This window comes from Chionomys nivalis, chromosome 21 (genome assembly GCF_950005125.1).
Source record: "Chionomys nivalis chromosome 21, mChiNiv1.1, whole genome shotgun sequence".
Classification (NCBI taxonomy): Eukaryota; Metazoa; Chordata; class Mammalia; order Rodentia; family Cricetidae; genus Chionomys; species Chionomys nivalis.
The window spans coordinates 46,569,901-46,594,750 of NC_080106.1; the positions used below are offsets into that span (position 1 = coordinate 46,569,901).

At 42.8% G+C, this 24,850-nt stretch overlaps 1 protein-coding gene across 7 annotated transcripts in view; it reads left to right on the top strand.

Annotated features, from left to right (window-relative positions):
* Slc10a7 (solute carrier family 10 member 7) overlaps positions 1 to 24,850 on the top strand; it is a 286,449-nt gene that overhangs the window by 20,603 nt on the left and 240,996 nt on the right. The window lies entirely within an intron of this gene.

A 24,850-nucleotide genomic window follows, 5' to 3' on the forward strand; every position in this document is an offset into this window, starting at 1 on the left:
ATAATCTCTGTTTTTCCAGGGACGGGAAAATTAGTCAGAGGAAACCCGTCTGCACGGAACCATGATTTCCAGGGTGGCTCACCCTGTGCACTCTGTGGTGCAAGCCACCCGGGTAAGGCAAGCCGTTCTTCCGAGTGCAATGGGCAACAGGACCCGTCGGGTGCAAAGACATGGCTTAAGTCTCTTTAAACATAGTGAGCCAAGCTTGGGGGGATGTGCCAGACTCAAGTGCAGCGAGTGCTCGGACAATTGCCATCTTCTCCCTTTTGCGTGCTCTTATCATCTTTATAATCAAGAACAGCGCCACCATCAACCCTGCACACATCAGCACACCAATCACACCAACCCCAGCCCACTCTTTAATATAAGAGAAGGTAGTAACCAGCCAGTCCGTAAACTCTCCAAGTGTAATCACTTCTGCTTTGGTAGCATTTAAACTTAAAATTTTCAAGCTTAAATTGGATTGTAATTGCTCAAACTCCAAGCTCCAATTACCTTTCAAGTAATTGGATAATCGTTTTGATTCATTAAATGATGCAAGATAAGGGGTAACACATAAATATTCTTTGCGTAAAACACAACTCATAGCCATAACATCAAACATCTTATATAAATTTTCTTCCACTAAATCTATCCTCTTATTAAGTAATAAAATTCCTGAAGCCAAATGCTTATTTATAGCTTCTTGTTGTATCAGGGCTTCTGAGGTTTTCTGCACTACTTCATTAATGGTATTTGCTACATGTACCTGGTTGGCCATAGCTACCCCAGCTGTAACAGCCGCAGCTGCGGAAACAGCAATAGCTGCTACGATAGCTGCTGTGATACCGAAATCTCGTTTTTGCCGAATCAGGGACAAAACAGAAAATTCTTTTGGGTCTGCCTTCACTGGTACCCACACAAAGGTAGGCACCTTCGCTAGCAGGCCGGTTGTGTGCCGAAAGGACCAGCATTGAGATAATACACAAGAAGTCTTTGAGCAGTTAAGCTGCTTGTCGGTAGAGTGATTGCTTAAAATCCATAAAAACGGGGCATCCACACAAACTGGATTTTTTGATTTGGAAATATTAGCAACCCCTTCACTCTCTTGGATCAACAACTTGGACCCATTTAACACTCCTGAACTATTTGTTAATATCCACTTGGAAGTGTTAAATAAAATAAAAGGTGACAGATCCACAAAACCTCCATAATTATTGGAATAAATCCAAGGTGAGGTAAGCAGACCCCTTTTTAATCCTTGTTTCGTTGACTTTGGTAGCTCTTTCCAAAGCCACCAGCCCGGAGAAGCTGGTTTGGGCTTGTCAAAGCGAGGGACACAATTTAAAAATGCAGGTGGCCATTGAAAATTTACCCTACGCTCACAGCGAGGTAAGGATAGGCTGTAATTATGGGTATTGTCTTTTGTCCCGTTGGAATTACCTGTCTGAACAACAAATGGAAGGGCAGCGGTAACATTTAACGTATAGGTGGTAACATTAAAAACAGTCTGGTTGCTTATATCACCTGAGCCACTTGACTTGCCCCCATTCACCTGCTTAAGAGTCTGAAATATGGCATCAAGCATCCACGATTCGTGAATGCCATTTAAAGGATCTAAATAACTAGCAAACATCTTAAAGTCTAACATCAAACAAGAGGGAAGGGAGGCGCTACTATTACTAGTCAGGCAAAGGGTTCCCTGTAAATCGTAGCTGGTTGCATTATAAGCTTCTTCCCTATAATCTACTTGTTGGCAGGACAAATCAAAAAGGCAATCTTTTATATACAAATGGGGCAAGATTCTAGAAACATTAGTAACCGGCATGGGAATGGGCCAGGTGCGGGTAACTGCCCAAAAATAATTGTCTTGGCTATTAACAGTCATCAGAAGGGGAGCAAGGGCGAGTATAATGTTCAGGGTCAGACGGTGCTTCCTCGAGAGTTGGCTCGTCATCCTGGGGCTGTCCGGCGTCTTCCTTGTCTTCCACTGTTCTGGTTAACCTCGAAGGCACCCACACCGGATCGGGCCGCTCCTGAGGAAAAACACAAACAGCTCCCCTGGATCTCTGTATTACAGGATCCGGTCCATGCCATTTGTTATCTAACACGTCTTTCCATTTTACATATTCTGTGGATGTTATAATGTGGCCAGCATGTCTATCTGCCGGTGAATGGCCATGATTATCCAAGATTAAAAAATTCAAGGTAAAGAGGGCTAGTGATAAACGATCCTTGGGAGAGGCAGAGCCCTCAATACCCCCCTTTTGCTTTTGTAGCATCTCTTTGAGGGTTCGATTTGCACGTTCAACAATCCCTTGCCCTTGAGGGTTGTAGGGCAGCCCAGTGAGATGAGCTACTTGCATTTGAGCGCAAAAGGATCTGAAGCCCTGGGCCACATAGGCAGGACCATTATCTGTTTTTAAGGTCATAGGCTTTCCCCAAGCTGCCCAGGCCTCTAGACAGTGGGTTTTTACATTTCTCACTTTCTCACCCGTTAAGGCGGAAGCATGAATGACACCTGAATAGGTGTCCACAGAAACATGCACCCATTTCTGTTTGCCAAACTCAGGAACGTGGGTTACGTCCATTTGCCACAAGGTTAGGGGTTTCAATCCCCGAGGGTTAACCCCGGTGTGAGGCGGGTGATGAAACATTACACATGTCTGGCAGGATTTGACTATGTCTCTGGCTTGGTTCCTAGTGATATTAAAGCGGAGGCGTAACGTCTCGGCAGGTACATGAAAATTGTGATGGAAGGATTGGGCTTGGAGTACTGGGTCATATAATAGCAGTCCAAGCTGTTCTCTTGTAAGAGCATCCACCGTGGCATTAGCACCAGCGAGTGGTCCAGGCAAGCCTGAATGTGCCCTTATGTGACCAATATAGAACGGCGTGTCTCTTTTATAAATACACTGTTGTACTTGATAAAGGACTGCCGCAATCATACTTTGTTCTTTAATATGTGATGTAGCCTCCAAGTGTCGAACTGCATTAACAACATAGGAGGAATCTGATAACAAATTAAATGAGCATGAATGAAAAGCCTTGAAAACTTCCAAAACGACCAAACATTCAGTCACCTGGGGGGCTCCAGGGCGAAATTGTAACTGCACTGGCTCGCTCCCCATAACTTGATAAACTCCTAATCCTGTTTTTGATCCATCTGTAAAAATATGCAGTGCACCTGAAATCGGTGTTTGAGAGGTAATAATAGGAAAATATATAATATTATGGCACAAAAATTGTAACAATTTGTCTTGGGGATAATGATTATCTATCAAATTTGAATAAGCTGTAACAAGAATGGCCCAACTATCTATTGTACCAGCAAGGACCTCTACCTGCTCTTTTGTATAGGGTATGATCAATTTATCTGGCGCATACCCAAAGGTAGAAATTGAAAACTTCAGCCCCAATAAGGCCAGAGAGGCAACAGCTTCAGGGTAATAAGTTAAAGTTTTTTGGCCTTGAGAATGGCTATGTATCCACCATACCGGAGCATCTTGCCAAAACACCCCCGTGGGGCTACCAGAAGTGTGAAGTATACAAAACGTTAATGGGCGCAAAGGATCAATGCGCATCACTTGTACTTTCTGAATTGCGGCCTCAACCAATTTGAGGGCTTCGCGTCCTTCTGCCGTTAAACTCCTTGGTGAATTAAGATCAGGATTACCTTCCAAAATCCTAAATAATGGTTTTAATTCTTCCCTCGTCATAGGGAGATATCCGCGCAACCAATTAATATCTCCTAAAAGCTTTTGAAAATCATTAAGGGTCTTTAGGTGTTGTGTGCCTATCTTAATTTTTTGTGGCCTGATTGTCTGTAATTCAATCTTAGATCCTAAAAATTCCACCGTTTCAGTCTTTTGCACCTTTTCTGGAGCTATATAAAGTCCTTTCTCTCCCAGGGCTGCCTCCAAGGCAATTAAGGCCTGATCTAACTTAACCTTCTCTGGGCTCGCCAGTAAGATATCATCCATGTAATGAATTATTCTTACATCAGGAAAACTCCTCCTAACAGGGGTAAGGGCCGCATCCACAAAGAGCTGGCACATAGTAGGACTATTTGCCATGCCCTGAGGCAGGACCCGCCATTGGTATCGTTTGTCGGGTTCCTCATGATTTAATGAAGGAATAGTAAAGGCAAAGCGCTCTTTATCAGCTGGATGCAAGGGGATGGAGAAGAAACAATCAACAATATCGATGGCATATACGTGCCATCCTTTAGGTAAAGCTGAAAGCACAGGAAGGCCTCTTTGAATCGGGCCCATTAAGGACATTTGTGCATTAATGGCTCTCAAATCATGCAATAAGCGCCATTTTCCTGATTTCTTCTTTATAACAAATATGGGAGCATTCCATGGCGACGTGGACGGCTCTATATGTCCTAGTTGTAATTGTTCTCTCATTAACTGCCATGCCGCATGGAGTTTTTCCTGAGAGAGGGGCCACTGGGGTATCCATACGGGCTTATCAGTCTTCCATGGAATTTTTATATAATCTTCAGTGGCCCCTAAGAAAAACCCAAACCCTTTCTATCATGTTTTCCCTCTGGGATAACAGGCTCAGGCCTACCTTGTAAATTACAGCCTAAACCTGCTCCGGGCATATATCCCTGCTTACTCATAAGTTCTTGGCTAGTACTTGAGTAACTTCCCTCATTGGTTAGCATAAGTTTTAGTTGCTTTTGTACATCTCTTCCCCACAAATTTAATGGCAGATCTAGTACGAAAGGTTGAAAAAATCCTTCTTGGCCATCCACATTCCATTTTAAGCTCTTCGCACTCATGTCAGGTGTGTTCTGATATCCTAGCCCTTGGAGTGTTTGTGAAGCCTTTTGCAACGGCCAGCTCTTAGGCCAAAACTGACGGCTCATAACGCTCCTATCTGCCCCTGTATCTATCAGCCCTGTAAAGGACTTCCCTTCTATTTTTAATGTACACATCGGCCGATCGTTCAACTCCAAGGAAAGGCAGGCCATATCTACTCCGGAAGACCCGAACCCTCTGTCTCCTCTCTCCGCGGTATGGGCCGGAAAGCGCCCATGCATGGATGGCACGACTATCATCTGAGCTATTCGATCTCCCGGAGCTATAGAGACAATTCCAAAAGGAGAGTGACACATGATCTTAATGGTCCCTTGATAATCTGGGTCAATAACTCCTGGGAGTACCAGCAGCCCTCTCATTGTACTAGAGGATCTACCGATAACAATTCCCACTGAATCTTTTGGAAGCGGTCCCTTCATGTCAGTGGGGATCGCTTGTACTCCCATACTTTGAGTTAAAACCAACCCGGAGGTGGCACGGAGGTCCATCCCTGCGGAGCCTGATGTGGCTCGTCGTGCGATTTTGGAGGATCCATGTTCCCCTCCTGTATTGCCCCATAGATTTTGGGGCCCTGGGGTCGAGGGCCCCTCTGCATGTTTTTTGACCTGGGAACATATGGGTTGTTTATGGGTTGACCATTAATATCTTTTGTTGACCTGCATTCATTGGCCCAGTGTTTCCCTTTCTTACACCTAGGACAGGTGCCCGGTTGTCTGCCCGCTGGTGGGCCATTGCTTGAGCTCCCTTTGTTTGGACAATCACGTTTCAAATGTCCCTGCCTACCACAGGCAAAACAGCCATTCTGGCGGCTCTTTTGTTTTGTGGCGGCTATCATGGCACGGGCTAGCCCTTCGTTTGTCAATGGGCCTCCAATCTCACGACAGGCCTTTAGCCAGGCATCTAGCCCTTTTCCCTTCCAGGGAGTAATGGCCCTTTGGCAATCTTTTGTACATTGTTCATACACTAACTGCTGCACCAGCGGCATGGCTTCCTGGGCGTCACCAAAAATTTTTCCCGCTGCTTCCACCATTCTAGCTACAAAATCTGAGAATGGCTCATTTGGACCTTGTATTATCTTAGTCAGATTTCCTGACACTTCTCCTCTTTTTGGGATCATTTTCCATGCCCTTTTATAAATATCATGGATTTGTTGATAAACCTGAACTGGATAAGCTGTCTGGTTCACGGCCCATTGGCCTTGACCCAGAAGCATGTCAGCATTCCATGGCGCTGTATTTTGTGCTTGAGCGTTGACTCTAGCCTGCGCATGGGCTGCCTCTGTCACCACAGATCTATAATCTAGGTATTGCCCGGTTGTCAAGCAAGCTCGCGCTATCTCCCACCAATCATTGGGTGTTAATGCTGAATTCAATATCCTGTCCAATAAGGTTATGGTATACTGTGCGTTGGGTCCCCAAGTCCGGGAGGCCTCGACTAAGTCTTTCAGCTGTTTATATGGAATTGGTTCATGATACCTCCGCTGGTCCTGATCCTCAAAAACAGGAAACGCCATAGATGGGATTGGGGTAAGTTCAGCTAGATATCGAAGAGTATTTCGAGAGAGTCTATGAGCTCCCCCTGCCGTACCACGCTTGTTCCGACCTGGGTATGGTGGTGGAGCATAGCTAGGCTGTGGTTCATATCGGCCCTCCTCATATCTAGCTGCCTCTTCCTCCAGCTCCTCCTCCTCCCACTCAGTTAGTTCCTCATCTCCCTCTAGTCCTTCATCCTCATGTAAGTTCATGGTGGCAAATTCATCTAAAAATTCATCGAGGGGTGGGTAGAGGGGTGCACTTGGCACAGGTCTCTCACCCTCCTCCCCTTTTGCTCCCTGATCGGGATTTCCTTTTTTCTCTATCCCATGATCGGGGTCCCTTTTTTTCTTACTGGGTTTCTCCTTCTCTCCCAGTTTGGATCCATTTCCTTTGCTATCCTCATCTCCCTTCATTGAGCTTAACTCTGAGAGGCTATCCTGATGCTCTGTCAACGCGCGTCGCCCTCTTTTCACATGCTCCATATGCTTGCCTTCTTTTAAACAAGCACGAATTAATTTCCAGAGCGGGATCGTACCTGCTCTAAGTTGATGTCTTTCCTCTGCCTTGTCGAGGTCCTTCCCCAGTTTCTCCCAACAAGGGATATTTAAGTCCCCTGACACTACGAACCACGGCGCCTGTTGGTCAATGTCTTTTAATATGGTTCTAATAGTGCCATCAGAGACCTTCAATCCCCGTTCTTTCAATAAAGCTTGTATTGGGCTGACAAAGTCAGGCGCCCAACCCTTGCTGCTGTCCGAGCCCATCACCTTCCTTCTTTACAAGAGTCTTACGATGGGACTGAAATACCGAGTTGTCTACCCCGGATTTTACTTTCAGTTTGACACGCAGCAGAGGCACTCCTCTCCGGGACGATCACACCGCAAGCACAGGCAGCAGAAAAAAATTACCAACCCAAAGACTACCGCAGCGATGCCAAACCACACAGGCTCAACCCCCCCCACCAGCAAGCTCGACATACCTGAGGATACTTTACCGACGTCGACCACTTCGCGTGTAGAGTTCTGAATCCTCTTCGGCCCCCTACGGTGTCCGCCGAAGTTCCCGGGTTTCGGCACCAGCTGTGGCCCGCCAAGACTCGACCAGCGATGAAATGAAGACCACCGACACAGGATCCTTCTCTATCGCGCTTTATTGAAGTGCACTCGGTTACAGTTGACTGGTGGAAGTAGGGGGCCCCGAATGGCAGAAAGCGGCTGAATATATACAGGGAGAATGGGCGTGTTCAGAACGAAAGAGACGTGGCCGCATGGGATTGGAAGCAGCTGTTGCTGGGCAGATCAGGAGCAAGATCAGGCGGTAAAGACGTTGGTCTAACACGCCAAAACACACTTGTTCGTCAGGCTCTCGGCGCCATCTTGTAATGGCGGCGATAGTTCGCCACAAGGAATCACACCACATTTCTAGGATGAGTTCAAAGAAATTCCCCAACTGTCTGTGTAAGAATTCACTTACAGCTGTTCAGAAGCTCCTTCCTCAGTTGAAAGGCCCCGAAAAGTTATCCTAAGGGACCTTCCTTTCGCCCTCCATTTTTATGTGAAAAAAGTGATCTTGGGGAGCTGAATTGTGTTTCCCATTCATCCCTAGGGTTCTGCTTCCTTAGCACGTCCTATAGTTTCCATTTACTTACTGCTTCTAAAAACACCTAACGGAATATCTGCTGCATTCTTTTAAAAAATAGCTATGTTAATCTTACTACACGTGATAAACTCTACACATATCTATCATGTAGATATCATCTATCGATCATATCTGTCATCAGTCTGTCATTGATGTGCCCAATTATACACTATTTATCAATTACCACCTATCTATAAATTATTCATTAATATCTACTATCATCTAATTTGTGATATGATCCTTGTATCATTTATCTATCTACCTACTTATCATTTTTGAATCAATATTTATTATCTAGCTATTATTCATCTATTTATCTATGTATCATTTACCTGTCATTTGTCTGTCTATCCTCTTCCTATGTCTGTGAAACCATCATTTAAAGTGAAGACAGGCATCATGGCTGCACATTTTTTTCCAGCGCTGTTTAGCATCTTGGAGCAGGAATGGAATGAAGTAGGAATGCTCACTTGAGTATTTTATTTGCCACTCAGTTTGGTATATTTAATCTAGAGCCTGAGTTAATTCGCTCTAAGATTTTGTGGTAGTGAGACACAATTGCTCCTGTATTAATTAACCAATGAAAGCAACAGATAGAAAGATGACCCTCCTCCATTATTTCCCCTTTTTCTGTTTAAACAAAAAAGGAAGGCTTTTATTTTAACATAGTAAGATTACATATAACAAAAGTTATTAAGTAAGAATTACAGTTACAATATTCATATCTATTTTATCTTTTATTATAACTAAGGAAAACTATAACTATAACCATTTTTTAATTTTATCAGAGATTTTAGAAGGATATAATATTATTTAAGTAAATAAGAACTAAGAAACTTTAAACTCTAGAAATGAAAGAGACATCTTGTTGCCTGTACAGTCACCCAAAGTTTTTTTGTACCATTGGGGCATCCATCTTTAGCCTAGAGGCCCATAGTATCCAGTAGACATTTTCATGAAGCAGGAAAATTTAAAGACAGTTTAGTCACTATTTGTTGTGTCTTGTAAAATGTTTTATAGACTCTTTTATGAGTCAGGAACCCCGAAAGACCATCTCACCTTTAGGCAAGTTCAGCAGTCCTCTCTCTGTGGGTTCTTTGTGTCCAGTTTATGCATCAGTCCAGGCAAGAGCAGTTTCTTGCCCAAATGGCTATCAAACTCCATAAGGAGCCTCTTTAATGTCCATCATCCTCTTGAAGTAGCTGGTGCTGTCAGGAGCAGACATGTCTCATTGTTATGAAAAGCCCTAAGTTATTATAACATTTAAATGTCATATTTTGTAGTCTTTGAAAGATATGAAGAATGTCTATTTGAAATATATCTATGTACATCTAGAAAATCTAACTAACATGACTACAAGCTTGACTATTATTGATGATTATCCATTAACAACCTATGTTTTCTAATTATACATTACATTTTTAAAATGAACTACACAATCACAATACCTTAATCAATATCAGAAATACATATACATATAACAAAACTGACCTTAAAATTTATACCAATGTAAATTATTGGTTAATTAATAAAAAAACTGCTTGGCCTCTGATAGGGTAAAATTTAGATAGGCGGAGTAAACAAAACAAAATACTAAAAAAAAAAAGAAAAAGTGAGCTCAGACTCGATAACTCTCCTCTCTGGGGCAGATGCGATAAAGCTCCGACCCAGGATGGACGTAGGCTAAAATCTTCCCGGTAAGCGCACCTTGGGGTGCTACACACATTATTAAAAATGGGCTAGTCCAGGTGCAAAAGTTAGCTAAAAAGAGACTAGATATAATGGGCCAAACAATGTTTAAAAAAATACAGTTTGTATGTTGTTATTTCGGGACATAAGCTAGCCAGGCAACCAGGAGCTGGGGCGGCAAAAACACAGCCCGCAGCTCCTACTACACTCCTGGCAACACCGCTCTATTCCCGAGAGAATGTTGAGCACCAAAGACACTCCACCTGGAGCCTTTCTTCTTGGCTGAACTGACCTTTGGGCAAAGAAATACCCATACCTCAACCACTGACAGAGATACAGAGTATCCGTGAATGGAAAAAACAGGACTGTCATATCCTGCCAAGACAGGGTAAAATAGTTTTGACAAGTTTCTTGCCTTTGAAAATGGTATGTCAGTTATGTTAGGCCTTAGCCAAAGTTGGTTGCTTCAACGCTGCAAACGTGATCTTGGGTGATTGCCCAGGTAGCTAGTTGTCTCTGTGATTTGTTGCATGTTTTGGAAGTTGTTTGATTGCACTTCTTAATTACTCAGGTAACATTATTTTCCTTCTCAGATCTTCGATGGGGTTGAAGACTATATAAATGTAGTTACTTTCCACTCATGACTTAGCCAAGCTATTTATTATATAAGACCTAAGCTAGTTAGAATAGGATATTTGTACTTATTGTATATAATTTCGTAGTAGGTTTAGAACTCTCTTACTTAAACCAAAGATGGAGGTGTTGCGGGAGGTCCTTCTGCTCCTCCAGCCAATAGCATGGGGCATGGTCTCTCTCTTTAAAAAAGCGGCCACTTCCCTCCTCACTCTCTCTGCTTCCTGCTCCGTTTCCGGCAACTAGACTCCTTCCTGATTGCGCAGAGGGCTGTTGTCTGGGACAGTGATCTGTAAGTTTTTTCCCCTTTAAATAAATACCACCCTATTAATCATAATTCCAAACTGGTGTGGGATTGTTTGTGACTTACGCCTTCAGAGAAGGACCTCATAGCCTTAAGCCCCTTTATATTGAGAATTAATTTATTCTTGAGGGTGAATCTCCCCTGCACCTCTCCTTAGGATGCAGCACCCAGTGTTAGAGAAGTGGTTCTCAACCTTCCCTTTAATACGGTTCTGCGTGTTTTCATGACCCCCCAACCATAAAATATTTTCATTGCTACTTCGTCACTGTCGTTTTGCTTCTGTTACGGATTGTAATGTAAATACCTGATATGGAGGGTGGTCTTCGACAACCCCTGTGAAAGGGCCGATTAACCCCAAAGGGGTTGCTCACAACCCACAGATTGGGAGACACTGTGTCAGAAGTTAAGTTTCCAGTGAGTAAATTCTGGGGGTACACTCACTTTACCTTTTGTTCTTTGGAGATGGGGTCTTGCTATGTTGCCCAGCCTGGCCTTGAGCCCGTGGGCTCAAGTGATCCTTCTGCCTCTGCCTTCCCAACAGCAGTGACTGTGGACTTGCTGCTACATCTGCTGTGGGGGACTACTCAAAGCCTAGCACCCTGCAAAGACTCCTGTGTCCCTTTGTCACCCCTTCCTCTCACCCTTCCTAGCACCCCTCTTCAGGGTGCAGGTGACCTTGGATCTGTTTCTGTCCCCTTACATCAGCTTGCATATCCCAGAGTTTTATGGAATAGAACTGCTCAGTATTCCTTTTGGTGTTGTTTTCTTTCCTGACTTCTAGTACTCGTTGTAATTATTTTGTGTTCATCGATCCTTTAGGCTTTTATTTATTAAATGATTTTGATTCTGGGTGGTGTTCTGCAGGGGTGCAGATTGTTTAACTACTCACCTGTTGATAGACACGTGGACAGTTTCCAGTCTGGAGGGGTGAGTCTTCATGCACAACAACTTTTTTTTTTTTTTTGGTTTTTTGAGACAGGGTTTTTCTGTAGCTTTGGAGCTTGTCCTGGAACAGGCTCTTGTAGACCAGGCTGTTCTCGAACTCACAGAGATCCACCTGCCTCTGCCTTCCGAGTGCACACTTTTTAACCAGACATGCACTGCTATTTAATATATTAGTGGAATACTTGGGTCCTTTGATTTTTTTATTGCCTTTGGATCAAAAAGTATCATCTTTATATAGTTTTTTATCCTGTTCATAGTTTCTGAAGTGGATAGTTTCTAACACTGGACAAAACTCTTTCTATATCAAAATGGAGGTTTAACTGTTGATAGAAATTTCCAAAGTAGTTGTATTGTTTTACATGTAAATGTTCTGCAACCTGGTCATCACTCAATCTTGTCAGCTTTAAATTTTTAACATTCTTATATATCCATAGTGTTTTCTCATTATGGTTTTAATTAAATTTGCGTATCCTAGTGACTAATAGTGTTCAGTATCTTAATTGTGCTTATTCACCCTCTGTCTACATGTCTTGTTGGCCAAAGTGCCTATTAAATCTTTAGCTCATTTTTTAGAATTGAATGGTTGCTTTCCTATGAGCATTGAGAAATTTTATGTGTTTTGATATAGAGCCCTTCATCAGATATATGCACTGTAAACATTGTCCCCAGTCTTGTCTTGCCTTTCACTTCTATTGGTGTGACGTGCAAGATGGTAAAGGCAGGAAAAGGTGTTTGGATTCTGCTGTTTTGATGGCGTATGATGTGCTGCTGTGTATGTGTCACTCAAGGGAAAATGAGGGTCCAGACTGATTCTAGAGGTTTGGACTGAGCAGTGGAGAACATAGTGTTGCTCATGGAGAATACTGCTGTGTGGGATTGGGTTTTAGGGAGTGCTAGCCTAGGGTGCTAGGGTATGATGGGATTCCTAAGATTCCCAAGCCTCTCTAGTAAAGCCTACACATTTACTCACACTTGCGCACATTTATTCCTTGCTCATAATTTGTACTCCTAACGGTTTAACAGGGAAGTCTGAAGGTGCTCTTGTCTGGTCGGAACATTTGTACGGAATACAGAGTTTTCAGCAGCCATAACATGGGGTGGGAAGGGGGAAACTGATATCTGAAAACCACAGACTAACTTAGTCCTTACCAGGCTGGCAGTGCTGGTAAGGAAATAGTGCTGGTAATTCTATAGAGCTGTAAATTGCCACTGGATGCTGGGAACTGAGGCCGGGTCCCCTGTAACAGCAGTGTGCTCTTGAGTGTGCACGCTGGGGACTGAAGCCGGGTCCCCTGTAACAGCAGTGTGCTCTTGAGTGTGCGCGCTGGGGACTGAAGCCGGGTCCCCTGTAACAGCAGTGTGCTCTTGAGTGTGCACGCTGGGGACTGAAGCCGGGTCCCCTGTAACAGCAGTGTGCTCTTGAGTGTGCGCGCTGGGGACTGAAGCCGGGTCCCCTGTAACAGCAGTGTGCTCTTGAGTGTGCACGCCGGGGACTGAAGCCGGGTCCCCTGTAACAGCAGTGTGCTCTTGAGTGTGCGCGCCGGGGACTGAAGCCGGGTCCCCTGTAACAGCAGTGTGCTCTTGAGTGTGCGCGCCGGGGACTGAAGCCGGGTCCCCTGTAACAGCAGTGTGCTCTTGAGTGTGCGCGCCGGGGACTGAAGCCGGGTCCCCTGTAACAGCAGTGTGCTCTTGAGTGTGCGCGCCGGGGACTGAAGCCGGGTCCCCTGTAACAGCAGTGTGCTCTTGAGTGTGCGCGCCGGGGACTGAAGCCGGGTCCCCTGTAACAGCAGTGTGCTCTTGAGTGTGCGCGCTGGGGACTGAAGCCGGGTCCCCTGTAACAGCAGTGTGCTCTTGAGTGTGCGCGCTGGGGACTGAAGCCGGGTCCCCTGTAACAGCAGTGTGCTCTTGAGTGTGCACGCTGGGGACTGAAGCCGGGTCCCCTGTAACAGCAGTGTGCTCTTGAGTGTGCGCGCCGGGGACTGAAGCCGGGTCCCCTGTAACAGCAGTGTGCTCTTGAGTGTGCGCGCTGCAGTCCTAGCAGTACTGCTCCCACAGTGCTTCTCTCTGCAACATTGTTAGATGCCTTGGGGGAACATAGTTTTCAGTTATTTATATACCTTCCATTTAAAATTATTTCTTTTTTATTTTATGTTTTATGTGCATTGGTGTTTTGCCTACATGTATGTCTGTGTAAAGGTGCCAGATCCTCTGGTACCAGAGTTACAGACAGTTGTGAGCTTCCATGTGGGTGCTGGGAATTAAACCCGGGTCCCCTGGAAGAGCAATCAGTATTCATAACCTCTGAGCCATCTCTCCAGCCCCTATTAATTATTTCTTTTTTAAAAATTATTTTTTTTGAACTATATATTTTTCTCTGATAACCTCCCTTCTTCTCCCCTCCCCTTCTACCCTTTCCCATGCTCCCAATTTATTCAGCAGATCTTGACTTTTTCTGCTGTAGGAATTCCTACTGCCAGTAGCCTTTAAGTTACCCGCCCACTTGGCCGTGGCCTCTTATACTATATATGCTCATGTAAATCTTGTGTCCAGCCTCTTTTCTGGCTGCAGGATTCAGTTGCTGTTCCCCATTCCAGCAGAGGATTGTGATCTGTGAGTCTACCCCTAAATAAATAACCTTTTATTACACTCAATTCTGAGCTAGTGTAGGATTTCTTTTTTACTGTCTGTCTTCATTTTTATCCTTTCCATGAAGATTAGATCCATGTATGTCTCTCTTAGGGTCCTCTTTGTTGTCTAGGTTCTCTGGGATTGTCAATTATAGGCTTTTTTTTTATGTCTAAAAGCCATTTACGAGTGAGTACATATGATATTTGTCCTTCTGGATCTGGGTTACCTCACTCAATATGATAGTTACTAGATCCATCCATTTGCTCACAAATTCCAAAATGTCATTTTTTTCTGTTGTGTAGTATTCCATTGTGTAAATGTACCACATTTTCCTTATCCATTCTTCTGTTGAGGGGCATTTAGGTTGTTTCCAGGTTCTGGCTATAACAAACAATGCTGCTATGAACATAGTTGAGCACATGTCCTTGTGGCATGATTGAGCATCCTTTGGATATATACCCAAAAGTGGTATTATTAGGTCTTGAGGTAGGTTGTTTCCTAATTTTCTGATAAATCACCACACTGACATCCAAAACGGCTGTACCAGCTTGCAATCCCACCAGCAAAGCAAAAGCGTTCCCTTTATCCCACCATCTCTCTAGCATAAGTTGTCATCAGTGTTTTTCATCTTGGCCATTCTTATAGGTGTAAGATGGAATCTCAGATCTGTTTTGATGTGCATTTCTCTGATGGCTAAGGATGTTGAGCATTTCCTTAAGTGTCTTTCAGCCATTTTAGATTCTTCTTTTGAGAGGTCTCTGTTTAGGTTTGTACCCCATTTTTTTATTGGATTATTTGTTCTTTTGATTACCAATTTCTTGAGTTCTTTGTGTATTTTGGAGATTAGCCCTCTGTCTGATGTAGGGTTGGTGAAGTTTTTTTCCCATTCTGTAGGCTGTCAATTTGTCTTGCTAACCATGTCCTTTACAGAAGCTTTTTAGTTTCAGGAGGTCCCATTTATTAATTGTTTCTCTCAGTGTCTGTGCTGCTGGGGTTCTATTTAGGAAATGGTCTCCTATGCCAATGCGTTCATATGTACTTCCCACTATGATATTCATTGTGGTTGGTTTTATGTTGAGGTCTTTGATTCATTTGGACTTGAGTTTTGTACACGGCGATAGATATGGATCTATTTTCATTTTTCTACATGTTGAGATGCAGCTTTGCCAGCACCGTTTGTTGAATAGGCTTTCTTTTTTTCATTTTATATTTTTTATTCTTTGTCAAAAATGAGGTGTTTGTAGGTGTGTGGATTGATATCTGGGTCTTTGATTCAATTCCATTGGTCCTCCTGTCTGTTCTTATGCCAGTACCAGGCTGTTTCCAGTACTGTAGCTGTTAGTAGAGTTTGAAGTCAGGAATTGTGATGTCTCCAGAAGTTCCTATTTTGTTCAGGATTGTTTTGACTTTTCTGGATTTTTTGTTTTTCTGTATGAAGTTGAGTATTGTTCTTTCGAGGTCTGTGAAGAGTTTTGCTAGGATTTTGATGGGTATTACATTGAATCTGTAAATTCCTTTTGTTATTTTTGCCATTTTCACTATGTTACTACCCAAGAGCATAGGAGATTTTTCCATTTTCTGGTGTCTTCTTCAATTTCTTTTTTCAAAGACTTACAGTTCTTGTTATACAGGTGTTTCACGTGTTTGGTTAGATTTACTCCTAGTTATTTTATGGTATTTGTGGCTATTGTGAAGGGTGATGTTTCTCTGATTTCTTTCTCAGCCCATTTATCATCTGTGTAAAGGAGGGCTACTGACTTTTTCGAGTTAATCTTGTATCCTGATACAAGGTGTATTATAAAGGTGTTTATGAGCTGTAGAATATCTTTGGTAGAAATTTTGGGGTCACAGGTATCATATATCATCAGTAAATAGTGAGTGTTTGACTTCTTCTTTTCCGATTTGTGTCCCCTTTATCTCGTTTTGTTGTCTTATTGCTCTAACTATAATCTTAAGTACTATATTGAATGATATAGAGAGTGGACAACCTTGTCATGTTCCTGATTTCAGTGGGATCACTTTGAATTTCTGTCCATTTAGTTTGATGTTGGCTGTTGGCTTGCTGTATATTGCCTTAATTAGGTTTAGGTATGTTCCCTTTATCCCTGCTCTCTCCAAGACCTTTATCATGAAGGGATGTTGTGTTTTGTTAAAGGCTTTTTCAACTTCTAATGAGATGATCATGTTTTTTTTTTTCAGTTTGTTTATATGGTGGATTACATTGACAGATTTTTGTATGTTGTACAATTCCTGCATCTCTGGAATGAAGCATGTTCGTCCACCACTTGTTCATGGTGGATGATTTTTCTGATGTGTTCTTAGATTCAATTTGCCAGTATTTTATTTAATATTTTTGCATCAATGTTCATGGGTGAGATTGGTCTGTAATTCTCTTTCTTATTAATTCCATTTCTTAGTTGTGTCTTTATGTGGTTTGGGTATCAGGGTAATTGTAGCCTCATAAAAAGACTTTGGCGATATTCCTTCTGTTTCTCTTGTGTGGAACAAATTTGAGGAGTATTGGTATTAGTTCTTCTTTAAGAATCTTGTAGAATTCCTAGCTGAAATTATTATTATTTTTTTTTTGGTTGGGAAACTTTTGATGATTGTTTCTATTTCTTTAGCAGTTATAGGTCTATTTAATTTGCTTATCTTGTCTTGATTTAATTTTGGTGATATTTATCTAGAAAATTATCCATTTCCCTTAAGGGTATCAATTTTGTGAAGTACAGGTTTTTGAAAAATGACCCCTTAATGCGTCTCTGGTTTTCCACTGTGTCTGTTGTTATATCCCCCGATTTCTGATTTGGTTAGTTTGGATAAAGGTCTATCTATTTTGTTGAAGAACCAACTCTTTGTCTCATTGATTCTTTGTACTGTTTTTGTTGTTTCTATTTTGTTGATTTCAGCTCTCAATTTCATTATTTCCTGACATCTTGACCTCCTGGATGAGTTTGCTTCTTTTTTTTTTTATAGAGTTTTCAGGTGTTCTGTTAACTCAGTAGTGTAGTATTTTTCCAGCTTCTTTATGTAGGCATTTAGTACTATGAACTTTCCTCTTAGCACTATTTTTAGTGTGTCCTATAAATTTGGTTATGTTGTGTAGTCATTTTCTTTGAATTTTAGAAAGTCTTTAATTTCTTTTTTTATTTCTTCCTTGAGCCATAGGTGATTTAGTTCAGCATTCTTAATTTCCATGTGTTTGTGGCCTTTCTGGAATTAGTGTTACTGTTGAATTTTAATTTAATCCATGGTGAGTCAATAAGATACATGGGGTTATTCCAGCATATATATACTGAGTTTTCCTTTGTTACCTAGTATGTGGTCAATTTTTGAGACGGTGCCATGAGGTGCTGAGAAGGTATATTCTTTTATGTTTGGATGGAATGTTCTATAGATGTCTGTTAAGTCCATTTGAGTCATAACATTTGTTAGTTCCCTGATTTCTCTGTTAATTTTCTTTCTGACAGACCTGTCCAGTGATGAGAATGGGGTCTTGAAGTCTCCCACTATTAGTGTGTAGGGTTTCATGTGTGGTTTAAGCTTTAGTGTATTTATTTTACACATGAGGGTGCCCTTGTATTTGGGGCATAGATGTTCAGTATTGAGATTTCCTCTTAATGGATTTTTCTTGTGACTATTATGAAATGTCCTTCTTTGTCTCTTTTGATTGATTTTAATTTGAAGTCTATTTTGTTAGATATCAATGTAGCTACACCAACTTGTTCTTAGGTCCATTTTATTGGAAAAATTTTCCCACCCCTTTATTCTGAGGCGATATCTGTCTTTCAGGTTGAGACGTGTTTCTTGTATGCAGTATATGGATGGATTCTGCTTTTGTACCTAATCTGTTAGCCTGTGTCTTTTTTAGGTGAGTTGAGTCCATTTATATTAAGGGATATTAATGACCAGTGTTTGCTATCTCCTATTAATTTAGTTTTTGTTGTTGGTGATGTTAATTTGTGTGTTTTTCCCTTCTTTAGGATTTGCTGCCGTGAAATCATCCATGTCTGTGTTTTAGTGGCTGTAGCTAGCTTCCTTGGGTTGGTGGTTTTTTTTTCTAGTACTTTGTGTAGGGCTGGGTTTGTGGCTAGGTATTGTTTAAATCTGGTTCTGTCATGGAATATCTTGTTTTGTCCGTGTATAGTGATTTAAAGTTTTGCTGGGTATAGTAGTCTGGGGTGGCATCTTTGGTCTCTTACTGTCTGACCACGACCTTCTGATTTTCATTGGCTCCATTCAGAAGTGGATAAGGACAGGGCAAGTTGGGAGGAGCTTACCCTGGTAATGGAACACTGCAGTAGGCCCCTCCCCCTGCAAAATAGGCTACCTGTAGGCCTGCTATTAGATTTTCCTACCTCTTCCCCACCCCAAGATAAACTGTATGCACCAGTTGCGTGAGTACTGACTGGGCAGTTAGAGTAGTGATCTTGAGTTTTTCTTGCCTCAGTCAACCCTGCCTGCTAAGTTTCACTGTCTGCTGGATGGGCCTCACTATTCTCTTTCTTTTTTTCACAGTATAAATCCGTTTTGTCTGCAAGTGGTGTATAAACTTGTATACACATCTGTACTCACCTTCCAGCCTCAGAAATAGAACTTGGTGCTTGAGCTCAGTTAAGCAGCCAGTTCACCATTTTCATTTTTATCGCAAGGAACAAGGAGAAGAATTATGTCACAGAGAAGAGTCATCTTTTTCTCACCTTTTTGCAAGCCTGTAACAGAAGCGAGATTGATGAGAAAAAGCATAGCAAACTTGTTTAACCCAAGTTCTACGTGGCACGGGAGAGGCTTCAGAAATGGGGACCCAAAGCCTCGGGAGACTGTATTTTTATGTATCCTAAGCAAGAATCATACAGTGACGGAAGGACACGATTGAAGTGGCTATAGCTAGGTATGGTGGTGTTGGGGGGTCCATTCAAAGGTCTGCTGGGCCCACATTTGTTTTAGTGTCCCTGTAGGAAAACCTTCTTTGCCTCTGTCCCCAGGAGCGGAGTAAGGGTGTCCTTCATGAGGATTTTGGGGAAAGAAAGGAGGTCAGTGGGTGATCTCTGGTTTTACGACCTACTTGCCAGAAAGAAGGAGGCTTTTCTGTTCCCCCGATAATAGGTTTCTACCCATCACAGATTTGTCTGCCAACACGCCTAAGCTGGTCAAGCTGAACTGAAAAAGTAACAGCAGATTTATTTGAACAAATCAACTCCTGGGTGGGTTCTCCAGTCCCAGAGATCAAGGATGGAGAAGCTGCATGCCTAAAGCAGGGGCTTATATAAGTTGTAGGCTAGGGGTGATGACATGTCTTCCACAAGCTGAGTTTATACCCAAGTGTTATCAAAAGCTGACTGCTTTAGGCAGGGACTTGGGTGGTGGCAACTTCAGGGAGGAAACTGCAGTAGCTGGCAAGCACAAGGAACTGGGCTCTTTGGTGCTTTCCCTTTGTTCAGAGATTTCTCTGGGTGGGCAGGGTTTGCAGATACAGGACTGGGGCTTTCCTGATCATGCAGGGGCAGAAGGAGGTTCCAAAGAGCATTCTTGTTTCTCAGTGAAAAGTTACTGCACCCCGTAAGCCTTTCTGCTCCACAGCAATCCAAATCAGACCAAATCAAAGCACATTAGAAAAAGCCCATGTTTAAAGGGTAAAATGCTTCGGCTGATTTTCCAGCCTCCCAGAGAGGAGATGGGGAAGAGGGACCACAAAACCACAAGTCTGCTTTTGGGAGGCAGGGATGGTGGAGGGGTGGAGGAGCGTTTAAATACCCTGTGGGAGTGGTCTTGGGCATCTCTGGGGGAGGAGTCATCATTTGGCAGGCTTTATGTGGTGCAGCAGGTTTGGAGAGAGATTGGGGAGGGGGCTTGGGGTGGAGCTTCCACCTGAATGCTCAGTCCTGGCCTCCTCAGCTCAGGAAGAACTCCACCGAGGAGGCCTCATCCTGATGGGGCTTGTGCACTTCTGTTTTTCTGCTTGCCTTAGAGATCTTCACGATCCCCAGCTCAGGTTAGAAACTACACAAAAACAGGAGAGAGTGAGATCATCTTAGAGGGACTTTTTTCATTAAATTATTGTTTTCTTATCTTAGTGTAGAAAAGTCCCACATACACACAGGTGGATTGAGTGCTGCCTGGGAAGCTGCATTGCATTTGCTACGTGGAGGCATTAGGTTGTTGTCTCCACTAATTTAGGATTAGCATAGCGTGCTTCTTTTCAAATAGAAATAGAGTTAAATTGCTTTAATTATATAGTATTTATAAGGTAGAAGGATTTTAGACTCCTTTGATAATATACACTTAAGTTTAAAATACATTTATAGAAACATTTTGATTTGTAATATGTATGTGATTTCATCCATGGGGCTGGTGTCCAGATCTCTTTAAAGGAGATTCAAGAATGTCCCCTGAGCAAAGATCTGTATTACACGTGGTGAACTCTTTAAGTCACAGGTGAAGGTCATGGCTACCTGAGTGTATTTAAAAAAGGTTCTCTGACTGCTTGGAAAGCAAATGAAGCCCTCATTACCAACTTTAAACGAGCAGCTCAGAGCTCTTTGCTAGAGGTGAAAGGTCAAGTTCATCACAGTCCAAATGGAGAGGGAAAGTTCAGTTCCTGGCTTACCGGGGAGGCGTGAAACACTTCAGGGTTATTTTGCATTATCAGTTGGGAGTTGGCTTCGCTAATCCAATGCATGAAGATAGTGTTCACTGAAACATTTATAAAGGCAGTCGGAGCAAATCTGACCCACCCTGGGAGGACTTGGAGGAGAGAGAAACCCACCTGTCAGTCACTGTCTTCAGCAATCACTTGTAGCCAGAGTTCCTTGCTTTCTCCTTCGTTCAGTGGGGATACTCATGCTTTTGTGGGTGCTGGAAAGTTAATGGCATGTGGGAGGAATGTGGTGGCTGAAAGGCCGTGGGTGTTGCTCCTGCTCATAAGCCGGCACCCATGGGGCACTCAGCCTCTGTCCTCGCCAGTGGGGCGGACGCGCCCCTTAGTTGGAAGGACAACAGTAGTAGCTATGACAAGGGATTCTGTCTCCCTCTTCCCTTTCACATTGAACTCCAGTGCACTTTCTGCTTTGGGTTGGATTCTTAGAAGCACCAAAAAGAGCTGACTGGCTCCAATTTAAACTGTTGTACATGTGGTCGAAATATACTTTCCCAAGGGTTTTTTGTCTGCCTCTAACTCACTTAACTCTAATGCCATTCAGTCTACCTTCCATTCTCCACAAGAGGCAAAAGAGTTCTCTTTATGACTTTTGGTCCCCAAGTTTGGTGGCCAAGAATCACTTCTGTCCTCCATGGCTTAAGTCTTTGATACCATGATTCTCCTTCATCTTATGTCTATTTCGCTGCCACTGTTCTCTGTGTAGGGCCCAGGGCAGCTTGGAATAAGACAGGCTCTATAGAGACCAACCAGAAAGTAGGCCTGAGTCTCAGTTTATCCCAAAGCAGCACCTGACTCCAGAAAAGACCACAAACTGGGACCACCCAGGAAAGAACCATCTAAGGAGAAAGTACCCAACATTCCAAAGGAAATTCCTAACGTTCCAACAATTGTAGATAGGATCACCTGATTTCACCAGGGCACTCCTAGACAAATGTTAGCCAATCAGGGATCCTGAACCTTAAAAATCCCTTACCCCAACCCCTGCTATTATAAAAACCCTGCCCCAACTGAACTCAGGGCTCTCTGATCATCCGATGCATTGGACACGTGGAGAGTCCGAGTTCAAACTTGAATAAGAACAAAGGCTCTTTGCTTTTACATATGATATTCAGTCTCCATGTTGGTTTTTGGGTGACTCCGTGAACTGGGTATCTGAATTTGTTCTTTTGTGTTGCTTTACTTCTTCATGTTTAGTTCTTTTCCTGCCCCAAGGGGAGTGGATACCAGAGACCCAATCTTGAAGAATTTCAGACCCCCACCCCCCCAGAGTCCTGTTTCTAAGTCCTCCTCTCTAGGGCTCAAGCATATGACCTGCACTTTTGTGTGGCACTTTGATTAGGGTTGTTGTGCTCTTGGGTGAGGAGGCAACAAGGCCAGCTTAAGCTGTTGTGATGTGGTTCTTCCCAGCTGTGCTCATCCCAGCTGTGAGTGTGCAGACCGCTCCTGCCCTAGAGTCAAGCTGCTGATCTATTGGTTCCACTAAACCCGGGACCTCTCTGACCTTGCCTTACTCTTTCAAGGAGGAGTGGTGATTACGGACGTATTTCACAGTTGATCACAGTTGATTTACATGGCCATGATTGGTTTGCACACGTTCCTGCTTGCAAAGTGTGAGGGCATAGTTAAGCAAACACCAGCATTGTTTTTAGAACAGGGCCTTGTCACCCATGAAAGTCATTTTGTTTTCTGAATTTTGTCTTTCCTTATCCTTCTATTCCAGACCAGGTCTTGCTGTGCCTTGACTGGCCACGAACTCATTCTGTGAATTTATTCTGTAGTCTAGCTGGTGTTGAAGTCATGGTCTCCCTGTCTCAGATTACAGGATGGCAGCACCACACCCAGCTCGAATATTACTTTTGAAATGTCTTCATTCTTCTAAATTTACTCACCTAGTTGCTTTATTCATTAAAAATAATGCTTGCTATAGCTTTCTGTGCACAGTGCCTTTTTAAGACCTTCAGTTTAATAAGCAATATAAAATGGATAAATAGTTACTAGTATAAGATGACTAGTGTTTTAAATACATTTATAGGATGGTGGTTGTTTAAATACATTTCATAAATTGGACGACAACAATAGTTTATTAGCATGCTAGCTTCTCAGTATTTTTTTCATTCATTCATTCATTCATTCATTCATTCATTCATTCAGGTAACCTGGAATATTTATGTCAGTTGTGCAAGAAAACATCTTTAGGGGAGAAAAAGGCATGGGAACCCAAATAACTACTTGGGAGATTGTTTTAGAATTGAAACCAAAAGGACTGAGTAAACATGCAGGGTGTTTTCTTTAAACTCAACACCTAGAAAGCTATCCTGGCTCCATTTTCATAAACAAGCTGAAGTCTACATGCAGTCTTCCTTCCCACATTAGACATCTGCTGCTAATCTAATTTCCCCTTTAGCATCACAGTGTGCATACAACAGGGCCAGCCAAGTAGCTTAGGGATTCATTGTGGTTAGTGACCATTTCAGACTACAGGCTTCAGCAAGGCCTAGTGGCCCCTGCCTTTAATCCCAGCACTTGGGAGGCTGAGATAGGCAGATCTCTGAGTTTGTGGCCAGCCTGGTCTACAAAGCAAGTTCCAAGACAGTCAGGACTGTTGCACAGAGAGACCCTGTCTTAAAAAACTGGAACAAAACAAAACAGTCCATAAACTCAAGACTTCTTTTCTAAGGTGGGGTCTTGGATCTGTTACTCATTTGGAGGAAATGCTAGTCTAAATAAAAAATCACTTCAAACAATTCTCCTGACCAGTCCTAGATGACTAGTGGTCACATTCTCCTGACCAGTCCTAGATGACTAGTAGTCACATTCTCCTGACCAGTCCTAGATGACTAGTAGTCACATTCTCCTGGCCAGTCCTAGATGACTAGTAGTCACATTCTCCTGGCCAGTCCTAGATGACTAGTAGTCATATTCTCCTAAGCAGTCCTAGATGACTAGTAGTCATATTTTCGTCTTATAATTACTTTATTTCCAGATTCTACACGCATCTTTTAAAATGTTGTTATTCCCATGTTTACATATAGTTATGAAGTTGTTGCTCTTGACCTTTTCTCAGTATTTTACTGAATCATAAATTAGTTCGTTCTCTTGACCCCGTCTCACTGTGGCCTTTGTCATTAGTTGTAGATACTTATACTTCAGTTCATTGTCTATATGAATTTATAGACTTCCTAAACAGGCCTTTAATTGTAGATGCATCTTTCACATGAAGTGGTTTGACATGTGGCTGTTTATTCTGGCCACAGAAATTGTAGAGTCAGGCCTGATCTTCGCTAGAGTCTTTTGAACCTACTTGCTTTCTGAAGATACCAAGGTGTGTCTTTTAAGAATCTAGTGAGAACATCCTGTGATAAGGCTGTAATGAGATTTCCAAGATCACTTATGGTCAAGTACACTTGGATCCAAACTGATGGTCTCAGTATATTGACTGGGCTCACTAAGCTGCATTTTGTCAGCTGTCAAGATATTAAATTTGTATGCTATATTTGAAATTTAGTGATTCTTATTTTTTTTAATAAGTCCCATGTGTAGAAACTTAATTTCCCAAAATGTAGCCACACTTCCCTCCTTCCCCCGTTTCCTTTCTTTTCCTCCCTTACATGTTGGAAAAGATCAAGGTAGGTTCCCATCGCTTGGTTCATTTTTGTGAAGCACAGCTTGGGGAACAGTGTAGGGAAGCTGCCCTCCTTACTGCCTGCGGGTCAGCATCATTGATTCTCTACACGGACTTCCGCCATTGGTCCATGCTGAGGATTCTCAGATTCCTGTCACTTGGAGAACATTGTCCTTTTGAATTTGTGTTCGACCTCCTTAGCCTGCCTACTCCTCCAAGAGCAACCTCCTCATTGCCTCATTTCTGGCTCTTGAGGCCCCGCCCATCAGTCAAGACTACTTCCTCTCGGTCGTGACCAATGCTGAATCAGAATCAATCTTGCTCACTTTCTCCGTAGAGCCTGTTGTCCTCACCCCATCAGACTTTGTGTGTGCTTATTTTGATACT